Consider the following 8,994-nt stretch of genomic DNA (forward strand, 5'->3'; position numbering starts at 1 on the left):
AGGCAAATTACATTTATTGTGCACTTTATTTCTATTATTATTACATTGTGATATATAATGAAATAATTATACAACTCACCATAATGCAGAATCAATGGGAGCCCTGAGCTTGTTTTCACTTGCCACTCACCGATAGGGTTTTGTTATGAGTTTGCAAGCAATTGATTTATGATGGTCTCTGTGCAGTCAAACCTCTCTGCTAATGATGACCTGTATCTGCAGCCGCTCCCCAGCGCTAGCATCACCACCTCAGCTCCACCTCAGGTCATCAGGCATTAGATTCTCATAAGGAGCACGCAACCTAGATCCCTTGCATGTGCAGTTCACAGTAGGGTTCGCGCTTCTATGAGCATCTAATGCCACTGTTGATCTGACAGAAGGTGGAGCTCGGGCGGTAATGGGAGCAATGGGGGGTGGCTGTAAACACAGATGAAGCTTCACTCGCTCACCCGCTGCTGACCTCCTGCTGTGTGGCCCAGTTCCTAACAGGCCACGGACCTGTACTGGTCTGTGGCCCGGGCATTGGGGACCCCTGGTTTAACTGGATATAGAATTCTAGGTTGAGAAGATGTTTTCCTTTCAGCCCTTTAAAAATGTCATTGCATTGTCTTCTTGATGCAATGCTTTGATTAGAATTCATCCTTCACTGTTATTTTTGTTAATTAATTTTTATTGGAGTATAGTTGCTTTACAATGTTGTGTTAGTTTCTACTGTACAGCAAAGTGAATCAGCTATATGTATACATGTATCCCCTCTTTTCTGGATTTCCTTCCCATTTAGGTCACCACAGAGAACTGAGTAGAGTTCCCTGAGCTATACAATAGGTTCTCATTAGTTATGTATTTTATACATAGTATCAGCGGTGTATATATGTCAATCCCAATCTCCAATTCATCCCACCCCCTTCCCTGTTTGGTGTCCATATGTTTGTTCTCTATGTCCGTGTCTCTATTTCTGTTTTGCAGATAAGATCATCGACACCATTTTTCTAGATTCCACATATGTCTGTTAACATACAGTATTTGTTTTTCTCTTTCTGACTTAACTTCACTTTGTATGACAATCTCTATCTAGGTCCATCCATGTCTCTACAAATGACCCAACTTCATTCCTTTTTATGGCTGAGTAATAGTCCATTGTATATATGTACCACAATTTCTTTTTCCATTCCTCTGTTGATAGACACTTAGGTTGCTTCCATGTCTTGGCTATTGTAAATAGTGCTGCAATGAACATTGTGGTACATGCATCTTTTTGAATTACGGTTTTCTCTGGGTAAATGCCCAGCAGCGGGATTGCTGGGTCATATGGTAGTTCTATTTTTAGTTTTTTAAGGAACCTCCATACTGTTCTCCATAGTGGCTGTATCAATTTACGTTCCCACAAACAGTGCAAGAGGGTTCCCTTTTCTCCACACCCTCTCCAGCATTTTTGTACTTTTTTTTTAATTATGGCCATTCTGACCAGTGTGAGGTGATACCTCACCGTAGTTCTGATTTGCATTTCTCTAATGATTAGTGATGTTGAGCATCCTTTCATGTGTTTGTTGGCACTCTGTGTGTATTCTTTGGAGAAATGTCTATCTAGGTCTTTCATCCATTTTTGGATTGGGTTGTTTTTTTCTGATATTGAGCTTCATGAGCTGTTTGTATGTTTTGGAGATTAATCCTTTGTTAGTTGCTTCATTTGCAAATATTTTCTCCCCTTCAGTGTTATATTGATCTTCTTTATGGAATGTGCCTTTTTTTCTTCTAGCTTCATTTAAGCTTTTTTTATTATTCGTTTTCAGCCATTTGACTATGATGAGATTGTATATGGTGTTTTTTCTATTCAATCTTCTTAGGTATCTTTAAGCACTGAGGACCTGTGGCTTGATAGTTTCTGTCATATTTGGAAATATTTTAGCATTTATTTCTTCAAATGTTTTCCTGCCACATTGTCTTTCCCCTCTCCTTCAGCGACTTTAATTACAAATATGTTCTCATGATTTTTAGTTGGTTCTTAAAATTGTAATTGTCTCCAAGGTTGCATTTTATTATTAATAAATTGAAATTTATTGATACCTTTGATAAACTCTTCTCTGTAGCCCATATTTTGTTGGAAAAATACTCTTTCTACTTACGGTGAGATTCTTGGTAAGCTCAGGAAAATTCTGCTCAGTAAATGTACTTAATTATGCTTTTATGTATGGAAATATTTAAATATTTTGGTCCAAATATTTTCATCATACTGTCCATTTTTATTTCATTGAGACTGTCATTCTTAGACAAATATTTTTTAACACAAAACTCATCAACTATGTTGTCTCTATTTCTAATTATCTTGAATATTTTGCCAAACAAAATAGAGATATCACAAAATAATAGAGCTTTTCAATTTTTCTATTCATTCCAGAATGTAAATTTATCCCCCAAATGGAAGCTCAGCCAAAACTTTTTCTCACAAGTTATGAGATTACAAAGCATAATTATAAAATGTCCGTCAGGTACAATGTTTGAACTCCCTTATTTGATTTGGTCTTTTTCTTCCTCACTTTTGTAGTGACAGATTCAATGACTTCCTATTTATACACCATGTTTTCGAGAATTCCAATTTGCTAAAGGCTTCAAAACTTTAAGTTCCACTCACTGAACACTTTGATTAAAGACTCACAAGTGATTTTGAGCAAATTGCAACAAAAAATAATAGAAGACTAGTTCACAAACTAGTTGAATAACTTTGTAGGGCACTAGATTGCTTTTCAAAGTAGTTCCTCAAAGAATCAAACATTTGTAAAATCTGTGTAATATTGGGCAGCTAAGAGGGACAAGTGTGTACTGTAATGCTTGAATATTTTTAATTCAACCTCAACTTAAATGGCAAATAATTGTTCACTAACTTTAGGTATTTTATTAGCTCATCACCTCCTTCTTCATGTATCCCTCTGGAGGAATCTTTGGTTACCCATTCATATTTACAAATGAAGCCTATTTTGCTCAGGTCATTGATAAATCCATATGCAATTGTTAATTCTGTGTCTAGTAGCTAAAACTGGTTTCTACTGCTGTTCTGGTATACCACCTATTTTAAGTTTGTCCTGGACGTCTTGTTTTAAATGAAGTATTATTATTAAGAGATGAATTGAAATAAGCCTGGATTGGTTTGATATACCTCTGCTTTTTACTTTCAGATTCTTCCATGGTCTAGTCTAGTGATGTGGATGACACAAGTGCCCTGAATAGAATTTTCACTTTAACATGTAGTTAACTGTGAAAGTCATCCACTGATAAACTGCCTCCCTTCCAGATCCTTTACAAATACTATGTAACTAACATTTCCCTTTCATTGGCAGTGAGCAGAGTGTTCAATGAATAAAACGAAGTGTGGTCAGACTCAAGTGCTTAGGGACAGCTATCTCCTCATTGGATTCTTTATTGGTGAAGCCATACTGGCCACTTTAATAAATAAGCCCCAACATTTCAGTGGCTACATTTCCCTGTCTCCTTTCAGGAAAATTCCCTTAGGTTTATACTTCTTATCCTGACCCTTACATTGATCCCTTTCCTTCTTGAAAAACCTGTAAACCAGCCCTGTTTGCTAGGACTGAGTGCTCTCCCTTGATTACAATCCGTATCCGTGGGTGAGATCCTCTATTCCACCAACCGATTTTCGATCCTCAGTCGGTTGACTCGAACCATGCAGAACCGAGGATGTGGAGGGTTGACTGTACTGGCTAGGTCATATAAAAGACTTGAACATCCACGGAGTTTGGTATCTGCAGGGGGTACTGGAACCAATCTCCCTCGGATACCAAAGGACTATTGTAATTTCCCTTGATTTGGGGCTCAGATATTTGTTTTCTAACATAGTCCTCTCATCTTGATGTGGAAGGTCTAGCATAGGCAGAAATATGAAGTCAATGAGTTACTGAATTATCAGACCGTTCATTGTTTAGCTAAAGCTTGCCCATTTTCACCTCCTTGACTCGGATAAACTCATCTAGGTTGCCCTCTCCCAATCACCCCATCATGTACTTCATGAGGGGGGTCAATCGCTTTTGTCTTCCTTGGTTGCTTTTTGTGTTTCTCCTCTTCTGTGTGCTTCTTTTTTGAGAAGACTTAACTCTAGAAGTTCTTGGTCCCCTAGGGCTCAGGAAATACATTGGCAGTGGGCAGGGTGGTTGCTGAATAAAATGAAGTGTGCTCAGACACAAGTGCTTAGGGACAGCTATCTCATCACTGGATTCTTTAGTGGTGAAGCAAAACTGGCCACTCTAATAAGTAAGTTCCAACATTTTAGTGGTTTACCACAATGGAAGTGTATTTCTCACTCATGTAACAGTCACTGTACATGTTCCTGGTGAGTGAGTACCTATCCTGACCATGGTGATTCAGGGACCCAGGTTCCTGCCAACTTATGGTGTCACAGTCCAAATGGCCTCTTTTGTTGCCTGTGTCTAGATGGCAGATGGGACAGAGAACTTCTTAAAGGTCTTGGCCTATAGATGAAACACATCACTTCCATGCATATTTTGACCATATTCTACTGGTTACATGGCCACACGTATAAATCAAAGGAATTAGAAAATGTAGTCCTTGATTGGGCAGCCATGTTTCAGTTAAATTCTGTATTATGGGAAGGTAGCACAATTTTTGATTGAAGAAAGCACTCGATGTCATTGTTTCTTAACCTGTTTACATTTCACTAAAATAAATTTCCAGATGGCTCAATATTTAAATATAAAAAAAGGGACTTTCCTGATGGCACAGTGGTTAAGAGTCTGCCTGCCAGTGTAGGGGACACAGAATCTAATGCCACTGACCTGACAGGAGGTGGAGCTCAGGCGCTGACGCAAGTGATGGGGAGCGGCTGTAAATACAGATGGAGCTTCGCTCACTTGCCAGCCGCTCACCTCGTGCTGTGCGGTACTGGTCCATGGCCCTGGGTTGAGGACCCCAGGTGTATCACATTGATTGATTTATGTATATTAAAGAATCCTTGCATCCCTGGGAGAAGTCCTACTTGATCACTGTGTATGATCATTTTAATGTGTTGCTGGATTCTGTTTGCTAGTATTTTGTTGAGGATTTTTCTATGTTCATCAGTGATATTGGATTGTAATTTTCTTTTTTTTCTTTTCTTTTTTTTTTTGCGGTACACAGGCCTCTCACCGCTGCGGCCTCTCCCGCTGTGGAGCACAGGCTCCAGACGCGCAGGCCCAGTGGCCATGGCTCACAGGCCCAGCCACTCCGCAGCATGTGGGATCCTCCTGGACTGGGGCATGAACCTGAGTCCCCTGCATCGGCAGGCAGACTCTCAACCACTGCGCCACCAGGGAAGCCCTTCATTTCTAATTTTATTGATTTGAATCCTCTCCCTTTTTTTCTTGATGAGTCTGGCTAAAGGTTTATCAATTTTGTTTATCTTCTCAAAGAACCAACGTTTAGTTTTATTGATCTTTGCTATTGTTTTCTTCATTTCTATTTCATTTATTTCTGCTCTGATCTTTATGATTTCTTTCCTTCTACTAACTTTGGGGACTTTTTGTTCTTCTTTGTCTAGTTGCTTTAGGTGTACACTTAGATTCTTTGAGATTTTTCTTGTTTCTTGAGGTGAGACTGAATTGCTATAAACTTCCCTCTTAGAACTGCTTTTGCTGCATCCCATAAGTTTTGGGTCACCGTGGTTTCATTGTCATTTATTTCTATGTATTTTTTAAATTTCCTCTTTGATTTCTGCAGTGATCTCTTGGTTATTAGCAGCATAATGTTTAGCCTACATGTGTTTGTGTTTTTTACAGTGTTTTGTTTTTTTCTTCCTGTAGTTGATTTCTAATCTCACAGTGTTGTGGTTAGGGTTAGGGGTTAGGGTTAGGGTTAGGGTTAGGGATAGGATAGGAACCCCTTATCATATATATATATATTTTTTTTTCCATTTTTTAAAATTTATTTTTTAATGCCTGACATTGGAAGTTCTACATCTTGAGTTTTGGGTGGTTGTTTTATTTATTTTTTTTATTGGACTACAGTTTATCATCATCATTTAACATATTTCAAACACACACAACACACAGTGTTGCATTGTATAGATGTACTGGAACTTGGTGTATAGTGGGTAGCTATCAACACACACACTTCTTTCCCCCCTGTTATTGTGGTAAGTCACACTGAAATCCATGTCATCGTGACCGCAAGTGCATTTTCCACAGTGTCCCCCACACACCAATTTGTTGTCTTTGGACTTTGTCACGGTCTATGGAGAGAGAGATTTTTATTTCCACTTGTATCGGTTTGAGCGTATCAGCCTTTCCTTTCCAGCTTCTGGGCTTTCCCTGTACATTTGAAAGACTTCCTCCGTTCGAAAGTATGGAATGAAAACCGAGGCATGCATTGTTGTTCTTTGAGCACTTGCTTGGTTTCGGTTTGCCAGTCCACGGCTTCCCTCCTTCGCAGGAGCCAGGATCTCGCTCTTGCACTCTGGGCAGCCCTTGCTGGCCACCAGGCCCCGCTGGCGTCTCCGTGGAATTTTAACCACCTGGAAATCGCGTGGCTAGTGTGTCTCCAAGGCGGCAGATGCCCGCCAATATCTTCCCAGCCTCCTCTCCCCACCCCCGCTCCCCCTGTCTGCTGCCGGGGTCGGTCGTGCCGTGCTATGCCATGCGAAACCGGGAGCTAAGTGCCACGAGGATGCCTCAGGGCCGGGGCGGACGCCCTCCACCCGCCCCGGGACAAGCTCTGGCTTTGGGGCGGCCAGCGCTGCGTCCTCGCTCCCGGGCGCTCGGGGTCTGTCCCGCTTACGCTCGCGCCGGTTGTCGGCCGCCCTCCGGCGGCCTCTTTTATATCGCCTCTTCCGTCTGGAGCTCTGGCGCCCTTGGCGATGGATGGGACGCGGCCTCCGAGCGTGAAGCGGAGTCCCGGGCGCCCGGCGAAGCTGGCGGAACCTCTCCGGGTCACGCAGGGGCGTGGGCGCGGCATTCGCTCGCCGCGTTCTGGGCGCGCAGGCTCACTGGGGGTGGTCGCGCCGCGCTTCCGCCCGGACGTGCAGCCGCGTGGCCCGGCGTACCGGTACCCACCAGCGCCCCTTGGGCTGCATCAGCCACCCCGCGATGGCCCGGCGCTGCGGGGAGGAAAGGGAGGGCGTCGTGCACCCACGCAGACCCCCGTGGCGCGGGTGTTCTTTGCCGACCTTATTAATTTCCCCACTCCCTCTACACTTCCTGCTCCTGAGGAGAAGGCCGACCGGTACGTGCTGAGGCCCGTGGAGTGTGGAATGGACGCAGTGGCGGGCACGCTTGAGTCCCAGTGGTTGGATTCTTTCTGATAGAGTTTTCGGAGTCGCACGCAGGAGGTGGGGACCGCCCCGGGCCATGAGAGGTAACCTGGGTAGGGTGGCACGGGTGTGGGTGTTGTCCCTCTTAGGGCCCAGTCGTCGGAGGTGCGTCTGCAGAATTTTCCCCAAGTCGCCGTCGAGAGACATTGATGGACCGGTACCTGCCAACTTGGGCGAACTGGAGAGGGCATGCCCCGCCCACTCTGCCCCTCATTCCTGGCACTCCTCCCCCTCCCGCCCCCCTTTGCTGCCACGCTACCCCTGAGATGGCCGTGAGAGCTCTGGGGCTGGCAGTGATGGGGTAGTGCTGGGGACCGGTGGCTGGACTGAGCTGCTGGGGGACCCCTGTAATTTGTGAATAGCCAGCCCCCATTGCTGGGTGTGGCAAGTTTTTCACCTAATGTTGGCGGGTTTTTTTTGCTGCTAGAGAGGTGTGGTTTTCTTCAGTGCGTGTTGCCAGGGACATTGGGCTTCTGGACGTGCATAGTGCTCTGGGTTTGACCACAACTTTGCACCTGGCTCTCCCCTTGCTTCTTGAGCTGCCTGCCTGGGCGTGTGCATTGGCTCTTAGGTGTGTGTCCAGCTGACCCAATCCTACATCATACTCCATCTCTGGCCCCTGGCAACCCGAGGGCAGTGAGGCCATGCAGTGTGGGTCCTCTAGTCTCTTGTGGCTGTGATAACGTCATCTCACAGGTGTCATGTCACGTGTGAGATGTAATATTCCCAGAATCGTTGGGCACTGTCACCTGAGAAGAGGTGGCTGGTGAGGCTGAAGCAGGGCCTGCTGGTGACGGTCTCCCTGGGTCTCCCCTTTGGGGATTCCATGCACATGGATTGGTGGTTATGTCATGCTCTCCAGGGCTGGGGCTAAGTTGAACAAGATGAGGGCTGGAAGTTCAAAGCAAATGGGGCCACTCTGGTCCTGCCCTTGGGGCCCTTGCCTCTTCCCCCCTGCCTATTGGTGGTGTGTGGAACTCAGGAGTGGTGACTCTATCCCGACCTTAGTCTCTTGTCCTTTGCTTCAGGGCATCAGTGTGGCTGTGGTCCTCTGATGCAACAGATGCTTTTTTTATCTTAGGAGGCATGCAGCAGACTGGTGGGATGGTTCTCCCCAGGGCACGGAGGGCCACTTGCAAGACCCATCCCCCGCTCTGCAGCATGCCTCCTTGGTGTGTGAGCATATGTCACCTACTCTCTGTGGTGCCTCTGGAGTTGTACAGGTTGTCCCTCAGGTGCTGAAAATCAAGCAGTGCTGTTTCCTATTCCCAGCAAACCCCTTGTGTCACCACTGTGGTGGTGTGTCCTGTGCATAGCATTCTTGGGCGCCTTGATGGTAAGGTGGCACACCTGTCCCACTTTCGGGGCAAGTACCTCATTGTGGTCATGGTTACTGTGCTAGAGGGACTGAGGTTGCCAGGTGAATGCCATGAATACCTTTTTGCCAGGACATGTGTGCAATAGTGGGAGGCTGGGCAGCACAGAGAGGGGCTCAGTCAGACTTCAGGGTTAGGGTTAGGGTGAGGGTGAGGGTTAGGGTTAAGGTGAGGGACAGTTTCAGGAACTTGGTAGGACATGGGTGAGGATATTAGCTCAGGATAATGTCAGGACTTTAGATATTGACGGCCGCAGGGCCTTAGAGACAGTGTCAGGGCCTGACTTAGGACGAGCATCAGAGCGTTTGT

Source organism: Pseudorca crassidens, chromosome 1 (assembly GCF_039906515.1).
Source record: "Pseudorca crassidens isolate mPseCra1 chromosome 1, mPseCra1.hap1, whole genome shotgun sequence".
Lineage (NCBI taxonomy): Eukaryota > Metazoa > Chordata > Mammalia > Artiodactyla > Delphinidae > Pseudorca > Pseudorca crassidens.